General features: G+C 33.2%; 1 protein-coding gene across 6 annotated transcripts in view; it reads right to left on the reverse strand.

Annotated features, from left to right (window-relative positions):
* The window catches only part of LOC141452433 (uncharacterized protein CG43867), a 488462-nt gene that overhangs the window by 156901 nt on the left and 310503 nt on the right, over positions 1-21058 (reverse strand). The window lies entirely within an intron of this gene.

A 21058-nucleotide genomic window follows, 5' to 3' on the forward strand; every position in this document is an offset into this window, starting at 1 on the left:
CAAATCCAAATTTGGGATTTTTTTCTCAAGATGAAATTCCAGAGAAAACTGCAAAAAAAAATTGACAAAATTTAATTAGATTAAGGGGGGGAGTAAAAAAAAACAAGAACATATTCTGATCACAGTTTTTTAAACAGTTTGCTATTGTCACTTTGACCAAGAACATGTTTGTTTGCTGCACTTGTTGTCAGGAAATGAGTTTAGTTAGAACGGTCGGGTACAATGACTGACTGGTTCTCACTTGGTTTAATTGGACTGAATGGCTAACAAGAACTTCCGCCACGACCCACATTAGCCACTTATTTTTACTACTGTCAACAATAATAACACTGTTTATCTCTGTGTAAGAGGCTAACTCATAACTGATCCAAACCAACTGAGCACCTCATTTCCAAAGAAAGTAATTGAGATATATCTTAACAGTTTAAATAAATGCTCCATCAATCGTGGCAGTAGATCTCACTCTTGTTGCTTTTCAAATATTGACCCATCAAAGCATTTAGGGAATAAAAGAGCCAAATAGTTGAATATCAAATATATTTTGAACCTTCCCATAATCTCTGAAAGATAGGTTTTTCTAACATCACTTTTTCTACACACCATATACGTACTCGTAGTATATGGTAAGGAACTCGTACAGCCGATTTCCTTGCAAACTTTGTTCTGTTTACATTAAACGAACTGGAGCCTAGAACAAGGGCAAGAACTGTATTTCGGGACTGTTCATGTAAAAGGTAGTCAGTCTTATAATTGTTCTTAGAACGTTCTTGCTGCTCATTACGCATTGGAGCCTAGAACAAGGGCAAGAACTGTATTTCGGGATCGTTCATATAAAAGGTAGTCAGTCTTATAATTGTTCTTAGAACGTTCTTGCTGCACATTACGCATTGGAGCCTAGAACAAGGGCAAGAACTGTATTTCGGGATCGTTCATGTAAAAGGTTGTCAGTCTTATAATTGTTCTTAGAACGTTCTTGCTGCTCATTACGCATTGGAGCCTAGAACAAGGGCAAGAACTGTATTTCGGGATCGTTCATATAAAAGGTAGTCAGTCTTATAATTGTTCTTAGAACGTTCTTGCTGCACATTACGCATTGGAGCCTAGAACAAGGGCAAGAACTGTATTTCGGGATCGTTCATGTAAAAGGTTGTCAGTCTTATAATTGTTCTTAGAACGTTCTTACTGCACAATACGCATTGGAGCCTAGAACAAGGGCAAGAACTGTATTTCGGGATCGTTCATGTAAAAGGTTGTCAGTCTTATAATTGTTCTTAGAACGTTCTTGCTGCACATTACGCATTGGAGCCTAGAACAAGGGCAAGAACTGTATTTCGGGATCGTTCATGTAAAAGGTTGTCAGTCTTATAATTGTTCTTAGAACGTTTTAGTTGCACATTACGCATTGGAGCCTAGAACAAGGGCAAGAACTGTATTTCGGGTTCGTTCATGTAAAAGGTAGTCAGTCTTATAATTGTTCTTAGAACGTTCTTGCTGCACATCCTCTTTTGAACTAGTTAACACTAAAAGAATATTGTTCTGAACAGCCTAGTTCAACTCCTGCAATTTAATCTCCTTAAAACTAACTTTAACCGAAAGAATATTTAAAATAAAATCTATATACTTACGTGTACGTAACATATTACATTATTAAAGAGATAAAGTCTATCATATTCAATAAAAACAATCAACTGGAATGGTTTATTAGAGCGAAGCCCACATATTCCTTGTTACATAGAAGTACCAACAATTAAATTCTCATGAAAATGTCTTTAAATAAAAGTTATAGTCCTTTATAGTGTGCAAGGTGGGCAGTAAGTCTAAAGAAAAACGGCAAAAAAGTGAACAAAATCAACTTGTGATCGCAAACATTCGAACAGGTTTCAAATAATTTTTTGAATGAAATATTATTTTCTAATCATTGCTGCTGAAAAAGCAGCTTGTTAAAGACAATAAGTATTATCTTCCTCAAATTTTATGATTTGAAAAATGACTATATACACAACCAAGCACGAATTAGTGGCTTCCTAATCCAACTAAAACCTAGAAAAGAGTGAACAAAAAAAGTACAACACATTGTGAATGGTTATCACATGCATGCTAAGTACCCACCGTGTGTAACTGACGTGCATCGTAGAAGTTACCTGAGGGTATAAATTATGTGAGGCAACAAATCAAGCGGTGGACGAATGAGCTATACTTAAAGGGCGAACGGCGGGGGTATGATGTAACAGTTGTATACACATACAAAACTCTTATCAGTGACGTCAAAGACAAACGAGGGGCTTCCAAAGATAATAACAATAATATTACGTCATTACTCTTTTAGGATTAGTACAACTGAAATTGTTTGGGAGGAAAAAAAAAAAAATCAAAACCAAATCCTATCGTAAAAATGATTTTTCCTTAATAAGATGTCAGAGATTGTAAAGAAAAAAAATATTTTATTTAATTAATAAAGATAAAAAAAAGTATTGGCTTTAAGAGAAACAAAGCTAAAGAAACTTACTAGCGTAAAAAAGCAACGCCATTACGCCAAGCAACTTTGATCTACACAACTCATTCAATAATTTTTGGAAAACCAAAAGCGAACTAACTTCTTCTAATCCACATCTAAATAACCAAAGATATCAGCGCACACAGATACTCCTTAACAAAAACTTACAGTTTAAAAAGTTAAGTATAAGGGTTGATTAAACGCCAAAAGGTACACAAATCAGCAAGTACCCAACATTTCATTAATACTTCATTGATATTATTTAAGTAATTTTACCGCATTAATTTTCATTAATATTTTTTAAGAATTTATTAGATGTCACATACCCTTATGCTGGCCATTTTCATCTACAAAATATTTGTTCAAGTAGCACACCATTTAACTTAGATTGACTGTAATATCTATTTATCTATAATAATCAAACTATTAATCACTGGTGAAAAAGAAAACGTTATAAAAAATAAAAAAATATGAGGCTAAAAAATTCATAAACTTTTTTAAAAATTGCTTACACCAACTTACATCAATGATTTTATTTATTTTTATTTTTAAATAAAAATCGTCGGTTTAAGTTCATTCTTCGATAAAGTAATTGTTATTTTATGAAGTAGTCAATCTGGCTTTATCGTAAATAATATAGTTTTCTTCAATTACATTCTCCATCTAGGTGTTCTTCCCACAATGTTGTGTATATGTAATATAAAATAAATAAGATATGCATATTTTTAGGACAGCTAATTATTCCAGTATTTTACCATAAGTAAAATTAGGGGAACTAAATTAAATTACAATTGAGAAATGAATAATTGTTGTTGAATAATCTACTTGTTATTAACTGTGTGTTATTTGTCCTCACGAATATTTCGGTAAGACGAATTCAAGACTGAAATATTGCTTTAAATCCTCCGTGATTCAAATTTAAACAGTAGCCGGCTCTAAATTTGTCTTTTTCTAATTTAACATGCATGTATATGTGACAACTTCAGAATCAGAAGAATAATTTGGAATAGAGTTAAAATAAAGTACCTATTTATACGAAGATATAATATACATTTTATCACAATTATAACTATTATGAATGAACTGGCCAGCATAAGGGTATGTGACATCTAATAAATTCTTAAAAAATATTAATGAAAATTAATGCGGTAAAATTACTTAAATAATATCAATGAAGTATTAATGAAATGTTGGGTACTTGCTGATTTGTGTACCTTTTGGCGTTTAATCAACCCTTATACTTAACTTTTTAAACTGTAAGTTTTTGTTAAGGAGATTTTTGTACCTTTTGGACAGATTTTCCTTTTTGTCTATTAGCAAAGTTACATATCTGCTTTACAGATTGGATTTTTTTAAAATTTGGAATAAGCTATTCTATCATTATAACCTGATAAGGTGTTAAATCGGAACCGTAACTACCACTGGAGAGATCTTTTTAAAGAATGGTTATAGTTGCGGTCCCCAAACCATCCTCAATAACAATTTTTTTGAGAAAGCCTTTTTATATAAAATAGGAAGGTATTTGTACGTAAATAGCAAAATTAAACTGCGATTTCAGTACTTCCTTTTAAGAGGAGCAAGAAAAATAAACTGCGATTACAGTACTTCTTTCTAAAAGGCAAAGATTTTGAATCGAACGACAATTCATTGATGTAAATCGGTTCACTCATTGATAATTTTAACGATTGCAGTACTTCCTCTTAGTAGGTGTAAGAGCATGATGGCACTTCACAGCCACGTAGAGGAGCTTTAATCACTTCTTCGTGCTAAATTTTATCAAAATCGGGTTAAGCTTTGTAGAAATATTGGTAATAATAGTTTTAGAAAGGGCCTTATTTGGGTGGGGCAAACTCCCCTCCTTATGAGGCATAGCGTCGAGACTTTTAAAGTACAAATCTGTACAAAATTTCGATTCATTCATGAAAATCGGTTCACGTGTCGATAATTTGAAACGATTGCTATACTTCCCCTTAATAAGTGTAAGAGCAGATCGTCGCTTTATTGTTAGGTAGGGGAGCCCTAACCCTATCATCCTACCAAATTTTATCAAAATAGGGCCAAGATTTACAGAGTAATTAGTAATAATAATTTTGGAGGGGGCCTTACATAAAGGGGGCTAACTCCTCTCCCATTCGATGTACAGGGCCGAGACCCCCAAAAGGCACATCTACATAAAGTTCCGAATCGAATGACACCTCATTCATGAAAATCGGTTCACGCGTTTAGGCGCTACGTTGTTTACAAAAAAGGTAACAAGAACAACAACAAGAACAACAAGAAGAAGAAGAACAAGAACAAGAACATTTTTTGAAAAAGCCGTTTTTGCTCATTTTCGGCAACTTTTTTCTCGAAACCTATTAGATCTGGGTGGTTGCAAAAAAATTATAGTTATAAAGGAGAATTTGGAGTAAGATTTAAGGAAAATTTGGGAATTTTATCTTTTATAGAAAAATAGAAAAAAATTGTCAAAGTTGGGTGTTTTTCAACGTTACACTTTTTCGTGCAGTTTTTGATGGTCAACCCTTATACAACTGTCCTACCGGACAGTTTTAATTAAGGGTGAAAAAAGTATTTGTAAGCCTTAATATAACTTATTTTTACTGGACCTCTTTCTGTAATTCTCTAATTAAATTGGCTGAGTCAGACGAAATTCATGCCAAATTGCTGAAATGCACTCGCACATAAATAGACTGAGTAGGCAAAACCAATTTTTAAATTTTATGTTTTACCAAATATTGGGTATTATTTTAACAATAAGATATTGAAAAAGATTTTATAATAATAAAGTGGCATTAGTCAGGTGCAATAAAGGGCTGATCAATTTAGTCCATTAGTTACCAGTTAACTATCTCTTTTTATAAAAAAAAATGCATATATTTCCAGCAGAATGTGCAAGCGATACATTTCGTAAATACCCAGTAACTTATTTATTAACAAGAGAAAAATTAAGCACTTTAAAAATTAACTCTCATTACAAGCAAATGTAATTGTTAAAAAAAAAACATAACCTTGAATTACTTCATACTTATAGCATACTTAAAAAAATAAATAAAATCTACAATTACAAACAAACTTACCAAAAGTATAAATTACAAATAAAATCTTTAAATAATTTTATGCTCATTAATTTGATTGTACAAAAAACGTTCTGAGACCTATCTGAACTTAAAGGACCAAAATGAGGATCTCCGACAGATCTTTCAACATTTAGAAGAATCCAGGCCTTCCAATCTTAAAACCCTTCGCCTTATTGTCAGTGAGCTCTATGCCTCCAATTTAATGAATGTTTGAAATTGTATTGAAAGAATATTGCACAAACTGACTAGTTTCCTTCCTTGCATTTTATTGCAATTCAAAGTTGCACCCAAAAGTAAAAATGAAAACCAGATTTAATGTTTAATTTCAATTTTAAACGAATAATAGTAGATTAGGTATTTTAGAAAAAATGGCATGATTCCATATTCTGTCTGTGCATATTCTCACAGTTAATCATTAAATTAGACAAGTTCATCTATAGTTCACCCGCCTAGTAAACAAAAATTGTGAATCATTGATGATATACGAAGTAATTAACCAAAATAAAGTGTGTTAATTATCTCATTCTTCAAGTTAGATAAAATAAAACTTCTAAATGATCCATCTCTACATTGTATTGTTAGATATCATATTCTAAAAAAAAAGTAATACGAGGGTCGTTTGAAAAGTCCGTGCAAAGTCAGAGAGATAGCACCACTGGCGCGTATCGAGGTTATATTTAGTTAGTAGCATCTCTTGGAAGAACACACACCAAGTTTCAGCCAGATCGGTCTATTTCTTTGTGTTTGGCATTCGTTTGAATCGAGGAAGTCGAGTGATTTTCAAAAAATGGACGAAAAAGAATTTCGTGTGTTGATTAAACACTACTTTATGAAAGGCAAAACGCCTCAGGAGACTAAAGAGAAGCTTGATAAACATTATGGTGACTCTGTACCTTCGATTAGAACAGTTTATAAGTGGTTTCAAAATTTTCGGAGTGGCCATATGGGCACAAGTGACGCTGAACGTTCTGGACGCCCTGTTGAGGTTACTACTCCAGAAATCATTGATAAAATCCATGATATGGTGATGGATGACAGAAGAGTGAAGGTGCGTGAGATTGCTAGTGCTGTGGGCATCTCGAATGAACGGGTACATAATATTTTGCATCAACATTTGGACATGACAAAGCTATCCGCAAGATGGGTGCCGCGATTGCTCACGCTAGACCAAAAACGAAATCGTGTGAAGTGTTGCAAGGACGGTTTGCAGCTGTTCCAGAAGAATCCGCAGGACTTTAAGCGTCGTTTCGTCAATGTGGATGAAACATGGATACATCACTACACTCCTGAGACCAAAGAACAATCTAAACAATGGGTTACCAAGGGGGAATCTGCGCCAAAAAAGGCGAAGACCGTTCCTTCGGCCGGAAAGATTATGGCGACTGTCTTTTGGGATTCGCAAGGAATAATCCTCATCGACTATCTGGAAAAGGGTAAAACTATTACAGGTGCATATTATTCATCGTTATTGGACCGTTTGAAAACCGAGCTGCAAGAAAACCGCCCACGATTGGCCCACAAAAAAGTCCTTTTCCATCACGACAACGCACCATCTCACACCTCAGCAGTTGTGGTCGCAAAATTAATGGAAATAGGGTTCCAACTCGTTTCACATCCCCCCTATTCTCCAGACTTGGCTCCCTCGGACTACTATTTCTTCCCCAATATGAAGAAATGGCTGGCGGGAAAAAGATTTTATTCAAACGAGGAGGTGATTGCAGAAACGAATGGCTATTTTTCAGACTTGGACAAATCCTATTATTCGGAAGGGATCAACAAACTAGAGCAGCGTTGGACGAAGTGTATGGCCTAAAAGGAGACTATGTTGAAAAATAAAAAAGGTTTACCCCAAAAAATTAAGTAGTTTTTATTTTTGCACGGACTTTTCAAACGACCGTCGTATCTCAATGTACAATTTACTTGTCTGGCTGTAAATAGCATTTACAATGGTAACGGCTCACAATATTTCAACAAATGATTGTTGTCCTCTTTTAAATTGTTTTAAAAATTCTTAATAAATTCTTGAAAGACAAAAAACGGCTGGTTACCGTAAGAGTTCGGATATTCCTAACATTGACAATATTTAAGTTTGGGTTTCAATACAATCTCGATAAGTTCTCAGCACAACTAGTTATACCCGAACCTACTTATCAATTATTAACTATTTCTGATCAATTTATCTAAAAACTAAAAGTCAAACAAAGTAATTATACGTTTATTTATATAGATTTTGAGAAATATGCAGCGAATACTGTAAAACTGAACGGATCTAGTGCCAAAAGAACAAGTATGCCTCAAGTTAGATAATGTAAAGCTGCTCGTAGCAATGAAATTTTTGAAAAAAAGATGCTTCTAATATTAGAAAAAATTTAAACATTAACCAATCCGAATTAAATAAATTAATTTCTTCACTTTCCATTGGAACACGAAACCTTATTTATAAAAACTAGTTTTTAGATTATTTCTATAATAACCGATTTAAATAATCAGAAAGTTGCGAATTTATTGAAGATTAGATTACAGATGAAGAAAGAAAGAGGTCCTAAATATTTAGAGAAACTCACTTCTCTTTTGTCGCCCCCTATTTTGAGGAGACGGCCGAGTTAATTAACTTGAAGCAATTTGTGGAAAAAGTTTTTAGATCTGGAAGGGCATCTCTTAAGCATGTCCTCTCTTCAAAGGAAGCTGACGATGATTGTGAGGGAGTAACGCGTAAACGGATTCAAACTTTGCATAACTCCATCATTAGATAGAAGATCGTTCATACTAATTTTAACTTCTAATTCTATCTGTAAGCCGTAAAACTCTTATTCTTATTTTATGTCTTCTTTCAATCAACTTAGAAAGAGAAGTTATTTGTGTTATGTACAGTTATTAGATTTTGAATTTCCATTATGGATATTCGTTTTTAAAGTACCATTGATTCCGTAAAAGTGATTTATACAAATTGTTCTGTGTAACATAGAAAACCCCAATTTCAAATCACCCATTTTACATTCTAGCTAGTTAGCAGTTACCCAGTTCTAAGCTTTTCAATAAATAAGCTAAACGGAAAAGCCTCCCACCATGCTGAATAGATTTTTCAGGCTTTTCTTTTAACATCTTATGCTTATTGTACAATAGATTAACAACTTTTATTCAAAACATTGACCATGGAAAATGCTTACGTCAGTTCTGTGGGAGAGAAGAGTTAAGTTTTCCTTTAATGTTTCATTATATGTGTAACAGTTATTACATATGAAAGTAGAATTCTAAATTACGAAAAAACAAACCAAAAAAGTCGGTAGAGCGGAAGTGACCCCCCTTCTTTAAGTATTTAATTAATCAGAAACTTAATTAAATTTCTCACAGAATGTAACTTCCAAATGTTTTGGAGCCAGAGAAGAAAACCTGTTACGCTGAAACCTACTACGCCTGGTTCAAGATGGGCATTAGATATTCTAATGAATTTATACTTGAACAGTTTTTAGCAGAAAGAAAGGCTCTTTTATTCAGTGCTACCATCATTAGAAAAAGGCTTCAAGATCAGGCATGGCACATTAACATGAGAATGCAAACAGTTGACGCCAAACATCTCCTCGCTATGTCCCCCCTCCTATTCGATGAATATTTCTGGGATTAGTTTTGGATAATGCTGCACGAGAATCGAGACAAATCTCGAGACGAGACTGAGAAGAGATTTGAGGGACCGAGACCGACACATGATATATCTCGTCGAGATTTATTCGATAAATCTCGGTCTCGTCTCGGTTTTTCAAATATTAATTATTAGTTACAAAATTATAAAATTGTGTTCTTTATTAATAAAAAATCATTACAGGTATTGGAATTAATTATTAAAAGATATGATTTTGTTATAATATAATATATTCAATAATACTACATATAATATATTTGACTTCGAATTAAATAATTTTTTATATCACAAATTTCACTATCTTTAATCTAATACTTCAAACTCTGATATAATTTGAATTATATTTTAGAATGCGAAAAGTTTGTTGGGAGGTGTATTTTTTATTTCACGAATCGACTTGTCATAACAGGCAGATACATATGTTATCTGGGGTCTTTCATTTGGCGTGTTTTTAACATCTTTTTGAAATTATATAAAGATATATAACAGTAACAGTAATATATGATGCATTGAAGTGTAAGTAGTTGTCTTCTTTTACACACTTTTTTTTCTTTATATCAATATATAAATTAAAATAATTATTAGAAAATAATAACAATTTTTGAAAAGATTATTAATAGCAAACCATTTTTTTATTCATTTTGATTGCCTCAGATGTTGGGTTCATTTTTTTTCATTTTTAATGCTTAAAACAATACGATATCTCGACGAGACCGAGACGAGATTGATAACACCGAGTCGAAACACTTGTCATACGAGACCGAGGCGAGATTTGCGTTAAGTCTCGCCTTGTCTCGGTCTCGTGCAGCATTAGTTTTGGAGAAGTGTTAAGTAAACTCTTGAAGTATTATTCCAGTATTTATAAGATAATATGTACAGCAATTAGAAAGCTCTGGGCTCACAACAGAGAACCTGAATTTGACTTTCTATTCCTGCCCTTTACTGTTCTACTAGTCTTTACAGTTCACTCAGCTGTTTGTAACTGCAGAACACTGTTTAGAAGTCAGCAGTGCAACTGAAAAAGACTACAGCTGCTGGTGACCTAAGGTGTTAACCTTCTTAAAAAAGAAAACTCGCTTCCCTGTAATAATGCAATCATCTCCGAACCAAATTTCAAAAAAAGGTAGATTACGAGTAAAAATTTGCTGTTAATTACTATTAATACTAGAACAAAGAATAACTCAGTTAATGACTAATGAAAAATCAATTCTCCTTTCTCTGTTTTATGTTACACATTAATTAAAAGTTTTTTGCTTTTTTTTTTACCTTCATTTTATAACAAGAGATCGAATGAATTCATCCCTAATGAAGAACAACCAGGAAGGGAGAAAATTGTTAATTACATGGACAGCTACATACATAATTAGTAACAAAATTTTTAATTATATTGTTTATCAAGGTGTTTTTTTTCTAAAGTGAAATATATTCTAGATGAAATTTGGAGGCTGAAATTTAGTAGCAATATCTGCACTGTGTGAGGGGCACTACTTATATTTTCAGACTTGGCAACACTGAGTGTTGTCAGGTGCTATCTGACGTTTCCAATTGAAAGTTTGTGCTTAAGAAAGATGCTCGTGTCGATTGGTGCAAACAAAATGCTTAAGAAATACAATGGCGGTGCTTCAAAAGACGTGTATAAGATTGTAACAGGTGACGAATCATGGATATATGAGTATGAGCCGGAAACTAAACAGCAGTCCACTGTAAGGGTGTTTCAAGATGAACCAAATCCAACAAAAGTTGTGTTCGCGCTCGAAGCACTTCCAAACAAATGGTCGCTTGTTTTTTCGGAAAAACTGGTCATGTGGCAACAGTGCCTTAAGAGGAACGTAGAATGGTCAATTCTGAATGGTACACAACCATTTGTTTGCCGGAAGTCTTCGATGAAATAAGGAAATCAAACAAGCGCCGTCGGATCATTCTTCATCAAGACAATGCCAGCTGTCACACATCTCGTCTAACAACCGACTATTTGAGCACTCAAAATATCGAATTAATTAATTAATTATCGCCGTACAGTCCTGATTTGGCACCAAATGACTTCTTTTTGTATCCGAACGTCAAGAATAAATTACATGGACAACGATTTTCGTCGGCAGAAGAAGCCGTTGATGCATTCAAAAACCATGCTTTGGAGGTGTCTCAAGCGGAATGGAAAAAAATGCTTTGACAAGTGGTTCGAACGCATGCAGCAGTGTATAGATCGTAAAGGAGAATATTTTGAAAAACAATAAAGTCATTTTCAATGACAAATTACTGTTTATTTTATTATTAGGCTCAAAATATAAATAGTGCCCCTCGTAAATTAGTGCATAGTAAAAGACTCATGAAAAAAAAAAAAAAGATTGTCAGGTACTCTGAAATGACTTATAAAGCAAAAGTGAGATAATTTTCGCGAGCAAAAGTCCAGAAATCTCTAGAGAATCTATCACATATTCTTTGTAGCAGAACACAAATGGAATGCTTCTTTTAGTGAAACGATAATGATGCTTCAATTGCAATCATTGGTGAACCAATTGCTCAAGACGAAGGAAAAATCAAGAAAAACTGGAAAAAATTAATTTAAAGAAAATAATAATGAAGCGAAACAAAAAGTTTTCTAATACAATCTGCATATTTCGTAGCAAGCACAAATGAAACACTGAATTTTATTTGATTAACAAAAACCTGTCAACGGCGCGCACAGCTTGTATGAATACTAACTGCAAAGTAATAAATTTATTTCAGAGTAATTAGAAAAGAAAAATAAATGGCGAAATAACTCCTTAGTTTCCAACGTGTTGGCAGACAATGGATGGGTTCTTAAAAAAAAGAACAACACCCTAAAGTTTTAGAATGGGGTAAACAAGAAGAAAGTATGGTGACATTAAAATTAAGTACTACTGCTTGTGATAGGCCTCGGGTAAAAAGAAAGTGTTTTATAAATTCATCCTGTGAATGATTCGAAACAATCTGTTGGGCACGTTTTAGTAAATAATGCCTTTGGGAAATGGTTTGGGACAGAAAAGTGTTGACATTTTAATAAAAAGACTGTGGAAATTGGTTTGAATAACGTGTCCCATCTGGTTGATAACAGTTAACTAGCAAAAATAGATTGTCTTAAAATAAGGAAGTCAAAGGTTACAAATTACACTTTGAAAAAAAAAAAAAGTTTAAGGTTTATTCACATTCCCTTCTTTTTCAACTGTGTAGTTGTGTGTGAAATTGTAATTTGGAGTAAGTACACATGAATTTTTGTTTATAAAAATAGTACTTGTTTAAAATATTTCCTAACATTTTCTCAAATATTTCAAAGAGATCAGATTTTTTTTTTTTTAAGTGCAATTTGTAACCTTTGACTTCCTTATTCTAAGACAATCTACATTAAAAATTGACTACTGGTCCCATCTAAAAGAGTTTTCAATGAATTAAACAACTTGATACACTAACACTGTTGAGTGTTCGTGAACACGTTTTCTTGTAAAACAAACGTAATTTCTCATACGAAGATAAAAGGAATCCTGGAAAATTATATAACCGATTGAAAGCCCATTATACAAGGAAACTTTTATAAAAAGTGCCAGCACCTAGGTCTGATAATGATCACGTAAGGGCCTAATGAGTTTTCTTAAAAATTTCGATTACTTTTATTTTTCCAGCATTCGGAGGAAGATTGAGGCTGTTTGGAGAATAACTTATGCTTCGAAATGGTATCAATTTTTAGAAAATTTATCTGTCTTTCTAACTGTGTCATCAGAATCGAATTCGGACTAAAACTTTCTGAGTAATAACCTTTTTATTGCAAAAAGATAATGATTTTAGAAAAAAAAATTAAAGTGACGTCACTCAAGAACAGTGGAAAATATGAAGTTGGCCAATACGTCATTAAACTCCACTTTAGATGTACTACACACAGTAGGCCTATGGACATTACTTACTGGTTCACCCTGTATATACAAAACACAGCTAAAGAACAACGTACCCTTTATAGATTATTTCGAGCTTGGTGGAAGCTAGCGCCTTATTTGAAGACATTGCTGTCGATTTAGAAATAGTTATTTATTTAACAAGTGTGGAAAGTAGTACTTTTCCTCACGCGAGGCAGGGTTTGCACGCACGAGCGAGCGAAGCGATGCGAGTGCAAGTGCAAATTGCCGAGTGTGAGGAAAATACTTTACACTAGAGTTAAATATTATATTTTTTCTGCAACCATTTATTAACTAATAAAATTAAAAATTTCATTTTTACAGTCTACAAAAAGTAATTTATTTATTATAAACATTTATTGTTATATTACAATTATTTACATTACTTATTACATTTTCTGCTGTTTCTTTTATTGATGGAGGAGTGTTTTCTAAACAGGCATCACTAGAATCCATTTTAAATTTCTATAAGGTAACACTATAACCTTTTTAACTGTTATAATTAAAAATATCTAATTATTTATTAAAGTATTATTTTTATTTCTATATTCCTTTCAATTTTTATTTTATTTTTTAATATTAGTTTTTTAATTATTTAAATAAAATAAATTTAAATAAGCTTATTAGAGTTTTACAGAAAATATTTATGTTAATAACAAAACTTCTTATATCAAGGAAGCACAATAAAGTTTTTCCACTCACTTGTGCGGAAAGTGACACTAATGGGAATTTCCCCCCACTAGTGTGGGAAGTTGGGCATTACACAGCTGATTTTAATTGAGTAATGAGAACTTCCCTACATGGTTGCAGAAAAAGTTCTTTTAATAATCTACTCTCTTGGATGTTGTTTAATTATTATTATTAACTAGTTCTTTCCTTTAGAGCCCGATTCCCATTTCTTAAGTTGCAAAGATTTGTATTTATTTATCTATTTTTTGTAGTATAATAAGCTTTGAAAATGTTTTTCCTTTAAAATGTTAGCCACTATTTCCTGACAGACGATTGTTATTCATGTCAGTATTCATACAATTCAAATGTGTAATTTTTTGTAAATTTAATAACAATAAAGTATGTTTTCTATCTATCTATCTATCTAACTATCTAATCTACTCTCTCAGTATGTTTATTTGCAGCGATCAAGTTTAAATGATACTGCTTTCAGATTAGTATGTCCAAACGAGTTGAATGTAATCAATCACAGATGCAGCCAATGGACCACATTAAATTGTGAAACGAATGTTTTACTGTCTTGCAAACAGGTGATTTTTACGATATGGCTTATGATACCAATAATTGCAGCCTCTGTAACCAGATGAGAAAATAAAAGAAATAGATATTTAAAACTAGTGCCTAAAGTTGATTAAAGTAAAAAACAAATCAATATTTCATGAATACGGAATCACTGCAAGTGATTCTCCAGTTTGAATATAAACAAATCAATCAGTACTGAAAGATATAAAAACCATTTAATGATGAACTGAAGGAAAACCGAGTACCGACAGCCTGATGGAACAGGCGACAGATTTCGATTTGTGTGGTTGAATACAGATTGGTCGATTTTGTGGTTATTCAATTTCACACAAAAGGAAATATCTTGCAAATTATTCAAATTGAATTTGCTACAAAACACAGGCCTTGCAAATAGCATGTCTGCTGTAATTGTTTTTTGTTTTAAATTTGATTTTATTGATTCCATTCTTTATTTTATTTACCTTTCTCGAGTATTGAAGCAACGACTATCTCTGCTATCAGGGCAATCCTGGAAATATTTTAGAGATGACGGGATAGAGATAAATGTAGGAAGTTTATTTGAGAGCAGGTTACACAGTTTGAAGAAAAGGAATGGGATGCTTACTCGCCCTGTTCCCTGATGGATCTAAGTTGGCCAACTCAGGCTAGCCCCGGCTTACCCGTGATTTAAAGCTTTCTCCTAACAACCTCTCACAAAAAGATGAAAAACCACCAGTTCTTTCGCTCTTGTAATTTATTTCTACAATTAATATTCCTTTTTTTTTATCATTTCGCCGAAAAGAAGACTTCTTTCTAGTGAAGAATTAGTGGCGAAAAGATCCTAAAGGTTTTTGCTGCAAAGAAGGCAAATTTAATATTAAGATTGTCAATTTACACTCATCACTAATCATCTTTAAACATTGAATTCTTTTATAACCACATTTAGATTATCAACTAAGGAATCTAATATTTAATAATTTAATATTTTGTCAATGATAGGACTAGATATTACAACTAAATGGTTATTCAGAGTGAATTTATCGCAGGAATGCGCGAAGTGTTAAGTCTAAAATGCAGAATTTCAGGTACAATCAGATGATTGGAGTAAAAAAAAAAATTACTTATTAAACATTACGTTAAACAAATCAACACTTACTTAAGTACGAGGGGGTACCCAAAAAAAACCGGAATTATTTTTTAAAAGCTATTTATTTACAAATTTTTTACAGAACAACCTTATCCCCTTCAAAATACTCTCCATTACAACTAATACATTTGACCCACCGGTGCTTCCACTGTTCGAAACATTTTTTGTAGTCATCTTTAGAAATGGCTGACAGCTCCTTCTTCGTTTTTTTCTTGACCTCTTCAATGTTGTCAAATCGGTGACCTTTCATGCCCTTTTTCATGCGTGGAAATAAGAAAAAGTCGCACGGAGCCAGGTCAGGCGAGTAAGGTGCGTGGGGCAGCGGAACCATGCCATTTTTAGCCAAAAACTGTGTAACAGAGATGGCTGTGTGTGCAGGTGCATTGTCGTGGTGGAAGAACCAGTCTCCTGTTTGCCACAAATCGGGTCTTTTTTGGCGAACACTATTGCGCAATCTTTTCAAAACTTCCAAATACAAGGGTTGATTGACGGTCTGACCTGGGGGGACAAACTCTGAATGGACTACGCCTTTGGCATCAAAAAAGCAAATCAGCATTGTTTTGATGTTTGACTTGACTTGACGACATTTTTTTGGTCGGGATGAAGATGACGTCTTCCATTGGCTCGACTGTTGCTTTGTTTCTGGGTCATAACCATAGCACCATGACTCATCACCAGTAATGACCTTTGACAGAAAGTCTGGATCAGTTTCAAACTGTTGTTTCAAAGCACGACATGTTTCAACTCGATGTTCTTTTTGATTGTCAGTCAGAACTCGAGGAACAAACTTGGCAGCAACCCTTTTCATCCCCAAATCTTCCGTTAAAATTCGCTGAACCGAGCTCCAAGATAACCCACTACTCTCTGACAGTTGATCAATTGTCTGTCGACGGTCTGTGAACACCAGCTCTCGAATTTTTTCAACATTTTCGTCGATTCGGGCAGTTGATGGACGTCCAGAACGAGGTTTGTCATCAATCGACATGTCGCCATTTTTAAACCGAGTAAACCACTCGTATACTTGAGTTTTTCTCATAGCGTCATCTTTGTAAGCTGTTTTCAACATTAAAACACTTTCAGCAGCATTTTTGCCGAGTAGAAAACAAAATTTCAGAGCTGCACGTTGTTCACTTAAACTTGCCATCATAAAAAACGAAAAAAGAACAAAACAGCGCTGGTAAAAACAATCACTGCAGATGAACAGAACAAGCCAGGCAGACAACACTGGCAGGAATGAACTGGCAAGGAATTGCGCTATACACGTCTAGCGGCAGAAATGCGTACTACATAAGCTCGGCAACGCAATTCCGGTTATTTTTGGGTACCCCCTCGTACATTATGCATTTTTAATTAATTTTTTTTTTAGTAATTAAAACATTTTCAATTAAATGCTCAATTATTACTATTAATTACAATGTTGTGAAAATCGCTGTAACGAAATATATGATTGGTGGAAATACTAGTCGATGCTGTGTAAAATTGCTGTAAATATGCATCTGATTGGTTGAAATCTTGAAATGATGCAAATTGATTGGTTGTTGAGTTTGTGAGTAAAATTATCGAAGAATTCACTTTTTATTTTACAAAAAGTTTAAAAAAAGGTTGTTAACAATTGAGCTGTTATTTTTGAAAGTGGTATAAGTCCAATTTTTAAAAAAATGAGTTAATGGTAATTTCAGTAAGATATAGACACATTCTTTCCATATTTATAATCATACATTCAATGGAGTACGATTTTTTTTATAAAGACAACAAAAGAAGTTTTTATATAAAATGTTATCACAAAAATATTTTTTTTGAAAGTGGAATAAGTCCATTTCTATTAATTATAATTAAAACAACTTCTTATTGCAATTATTTTTGATTATTGCTACTTCAGTGTACGCTGCTCGATGCTAACTGTAAAAGAAAAATAAGTTTAAAATATCTTTTTTTTCTTTAAAGATCTTAACTAAGTAATTTTCATTTTTATATTTTTAATATAACTGAAATTAAAAAAAAATAATAAACTTGGTTATTCGTGTATTTAAATGTCTTCATTTTAATTATTACTTTTTACATAAAAGCCCATTTCAGTAAAGCTATAATGTCTATAAAAATATGGACTTAAATTTACTCCTGTTTTTATTTCTTGTAATTTGTTATTTTTGAAAGTGGTTAAGTCCATTTGGAGCTTAAAAAATCATTCATTTTTTAAGAATTGTAATAATTATTATTTAATAATAAAATTTAAAAGGTGTATAGTGTTAATAACATCACTTGAATAGATTAAGGTTTACGAATATTTTTAAATTAATTCAAATGCAAAACCTTAAATATCTCGATACATGGAAAAATGGACTTATACCACTTTCAAAAATAACAGCTCAAATTATCCTTACAAAAATTAGCCAAAATATTTATTTGGTAAGAACTGTAAAGCCAACTAAATTACAGACTTTCAATACCATTAATAACATTCAAAAATTTATGTGATTATTTAAGATAAATCTCTCTTTTAACAGTTTAATTCCCCATTGAGCTGAGTGGTGCCAGTTAAAGCCCAGCAAGCAGTGCTGACACAACTTACTGCAAGCAGTTTGGTCAAACTCATTCCCCAACCTGGGACCTTAACCGTTTACTCTGGGACTACAGAGTAACGGAGGAACGGGGGGCAAATTGTTTTATGACCCTCGTTGAACACTACTGGATATCCTGGATTTGTGTGAAGCAGCCACAAGATATATAATGGCACAGTAAACTTGAAGAGAAGGACGTAGTTTCCTGTGGCTCCCCTTGCCAGGAAATCACTCCCTCCTAGTACAGTCTACAGTCCTTGTCTCCCTGTTCTTTCAACTATTTAATTTATTCTTTACTTTAAAACAAAAAAAAAACCCTAGACCCATCTCTTTAAACCCAAAAACACCCTCCAAAATAAACACACAAACGGCAGAGTATAGATTATATCTTCCAGCAATTCTTGGTTTACACTTTAAACCGTTTTTCCAGCTAGCTGTTGAAATTAAACTAAACTCTGCCGAGTTAACTAAAGTAAGATGCATCACCCAAAGCTAGCTTACAAAATGCTTTTGTATTCCACTCTAATCTAACAGGCATCGTCTACAATAGAACCTAATCCTCTGTAACCTTCAGTTATAAAATATTATTACTAATGAGGTAAACAAAGAATCTATCCATAACATTATTCACAACAAGCTGCAGTACAAGAAAACCTGTGCGAGATGGGTGCCCAGACAACTCACGGACGCTCACAAAGAAACCCGGCTTCAAATCAGTCAACAGTTGAAAAATCGATATTCGACCGAAGGAGAAGGTTTTTTCAAAAGAATTGTAACGTGTGATGAAACATGGATCCACCACTATGAGCCAGAGTCAAAACGACATAGCCTTGAGCGGAAGGATACGACTTCTCCCATTCGGAGAAAATTCAGGACCCAGCCATCTGCCGGTAAAGTCATGCTTACAGTATTCTGGGATTTTCAGGGGCCAATTTATTGTGATTTTCTTGAAGGCCAAAGAACAATCAACAGCCAGTACTACAGTGACAAGCTGGAAAACAAGATAAGACCTGCAATTCGAACGAAACGCCGTGGGCTCTTGACTGAAGGCGTAATTTTGCTTCATGGCAACGCCCGTCCACATACGGCACAGCTGACGAAAGAAAAACTTCAGAAACTGGGATGGGAGATCCTTCCACATACCCCCCTACAGCCCCGACCTCGCCCCATCAGACTTCCATCTGTTTGGACCCCTTAAAGATGGTCTACGAGGGATACATTTTCGATCCAATGAAGAGGTAAAAAATCAGGTGCAAAAGTGGCTTCGAGATCAACCCAAAGAATTTTATGCCAAGGGCATTTACAAATTAGCAGAAAGATGGGACAAGTGTATAAGGGTTGCTGGGGACTATGTTGAAAAGTAACCAAAGTTTTGTACTGATTCAATAAACCGTTTTTTAGCAATAATAATTTGTCTCGTTACTTATTGAATGACCCTCGTAGTAAAGCAATAAAGGAAAAGCGAATGACGTGGCGAGACAATACCAGTCTCGAGTATGCGATGCTTGAATAATCCATTCATTCTACCGAAACAGTTTTGGTTATCAAACTCATTGAATTAAAATTTTATATTGTCAAGTTTTCAGGGTTTTTATTATATAATTTTTTAAAGAACAATTGAGCCGTTGATTTTAAAAGTGAGACAACTCCATTTTGTAAAAAAAAAATTAATTAAAACTGAATCTTATTACAAATTAACATAATTTTATATTTTTAATCAATTAACAATATTTCAAATGTGTTGATTTTGAAAGTGAGGTAAGTCCATTTTTGAATAGCACTATTTATTTTTATTGCAAAATATTAAGAAGCGCTATCAGAATTTAGGGAATTATACTGCAACTATGGTAAGTTGGCAACATTGGTGAACGATTTTTTCAGCATAATTCGGGTATTCATAATTATTTGATGCACAGTTATTCAAGTTATGAAATCATTTTGATTATTTTTTGTGGATCTGTAAAAGTAACGTGAAAAATTGTGGAGAATTTTATAAAAAAATAGATTTATTATTTGTTTTAATGGAGGACTAAAGAAGATTGAAATAATATTGAAATAAAATATATAAGTAAATAAACTATTGAATTTTTTATTATTATAATTATATTTAAGTATAAAAAAATCAACGATTTCAACAAATCATTGCTTTTGAAAATGAGACAACTCCTTTGGCGCATACCAAAACCTTGATTTTTTTCCAGCTAACATGGATAGCCATTATTGCATATTAAATTTACATGAAATAGGACCACAATAAATATAGAATAAGTCTATTACTGCTTGTGAATATTTTTAACGCCCTTCAAATGCAAATCATTAAATACGTATCTAGCAATAACATAAAATGGAGTTGTCTCACTTTCAAAATCAACGGCTCAATTAATGAATAACTTACTAGTTCAAATAATTTATCCCTGAAACATAACTTTCATATGGCTAGTGTTAAAGAATTGCTTCAAATTCAGAAAACAGGTTTATTTTAATTCTATTCTGGACTACAACTTTTGATTTAAATATACTTTAAAGTATCGATATTTCTAAAAGCTTCAGTGACAGAGACATCCAACTTCTCCTGAAGAGATGCGTACATTTATTTCCATCCTGATTGAACCATTCTGAGTTCAAATTTTTGATTAAAAACAAAAAACACAACACTGATATCGATATGTTTAGGTATTTTTGTAGAGTAAAAGCTAAGTATCGATACCATTACAAGAATTACGCATCACGAACTAAGTGAAAATGTATTATTGTCGCAATGTATTGTTGTGTCAAACAGAAATACTTGACCCCAATAATGAGAATTTGAATCTAATTTCAAGGAGTATAGATATACATTTTGAATTAAAACTCGTCAACATTTGAGAGCATTTAGTTGAACCCACAGCTTTCTTACAGTGCACTGCCGGCGTCCGGACAGAGAGAGCTGTAAGAAGCTCCTAGGAAGAAGAAAAACTAAGGACTAGCCGTTGGTTTTAATTCCGGGATGTGCGCGTTGGAAACCAGTACA

This window comes from Rhodnius prolixus, unplaced genomic scaffold (assembly GCF_049639745.1).
Source record: "Rhodnius prolixus isolate KJV_2025 unplaced genomic scaffold, Rpr scaffold_3, whole genome shotgun sequence".
NCBI lineage: Eukaryota > Metazoa > Arthropoda > Insecta > Hemiptera > Reduviidae > Rhodnius > Rhodnius prolixus.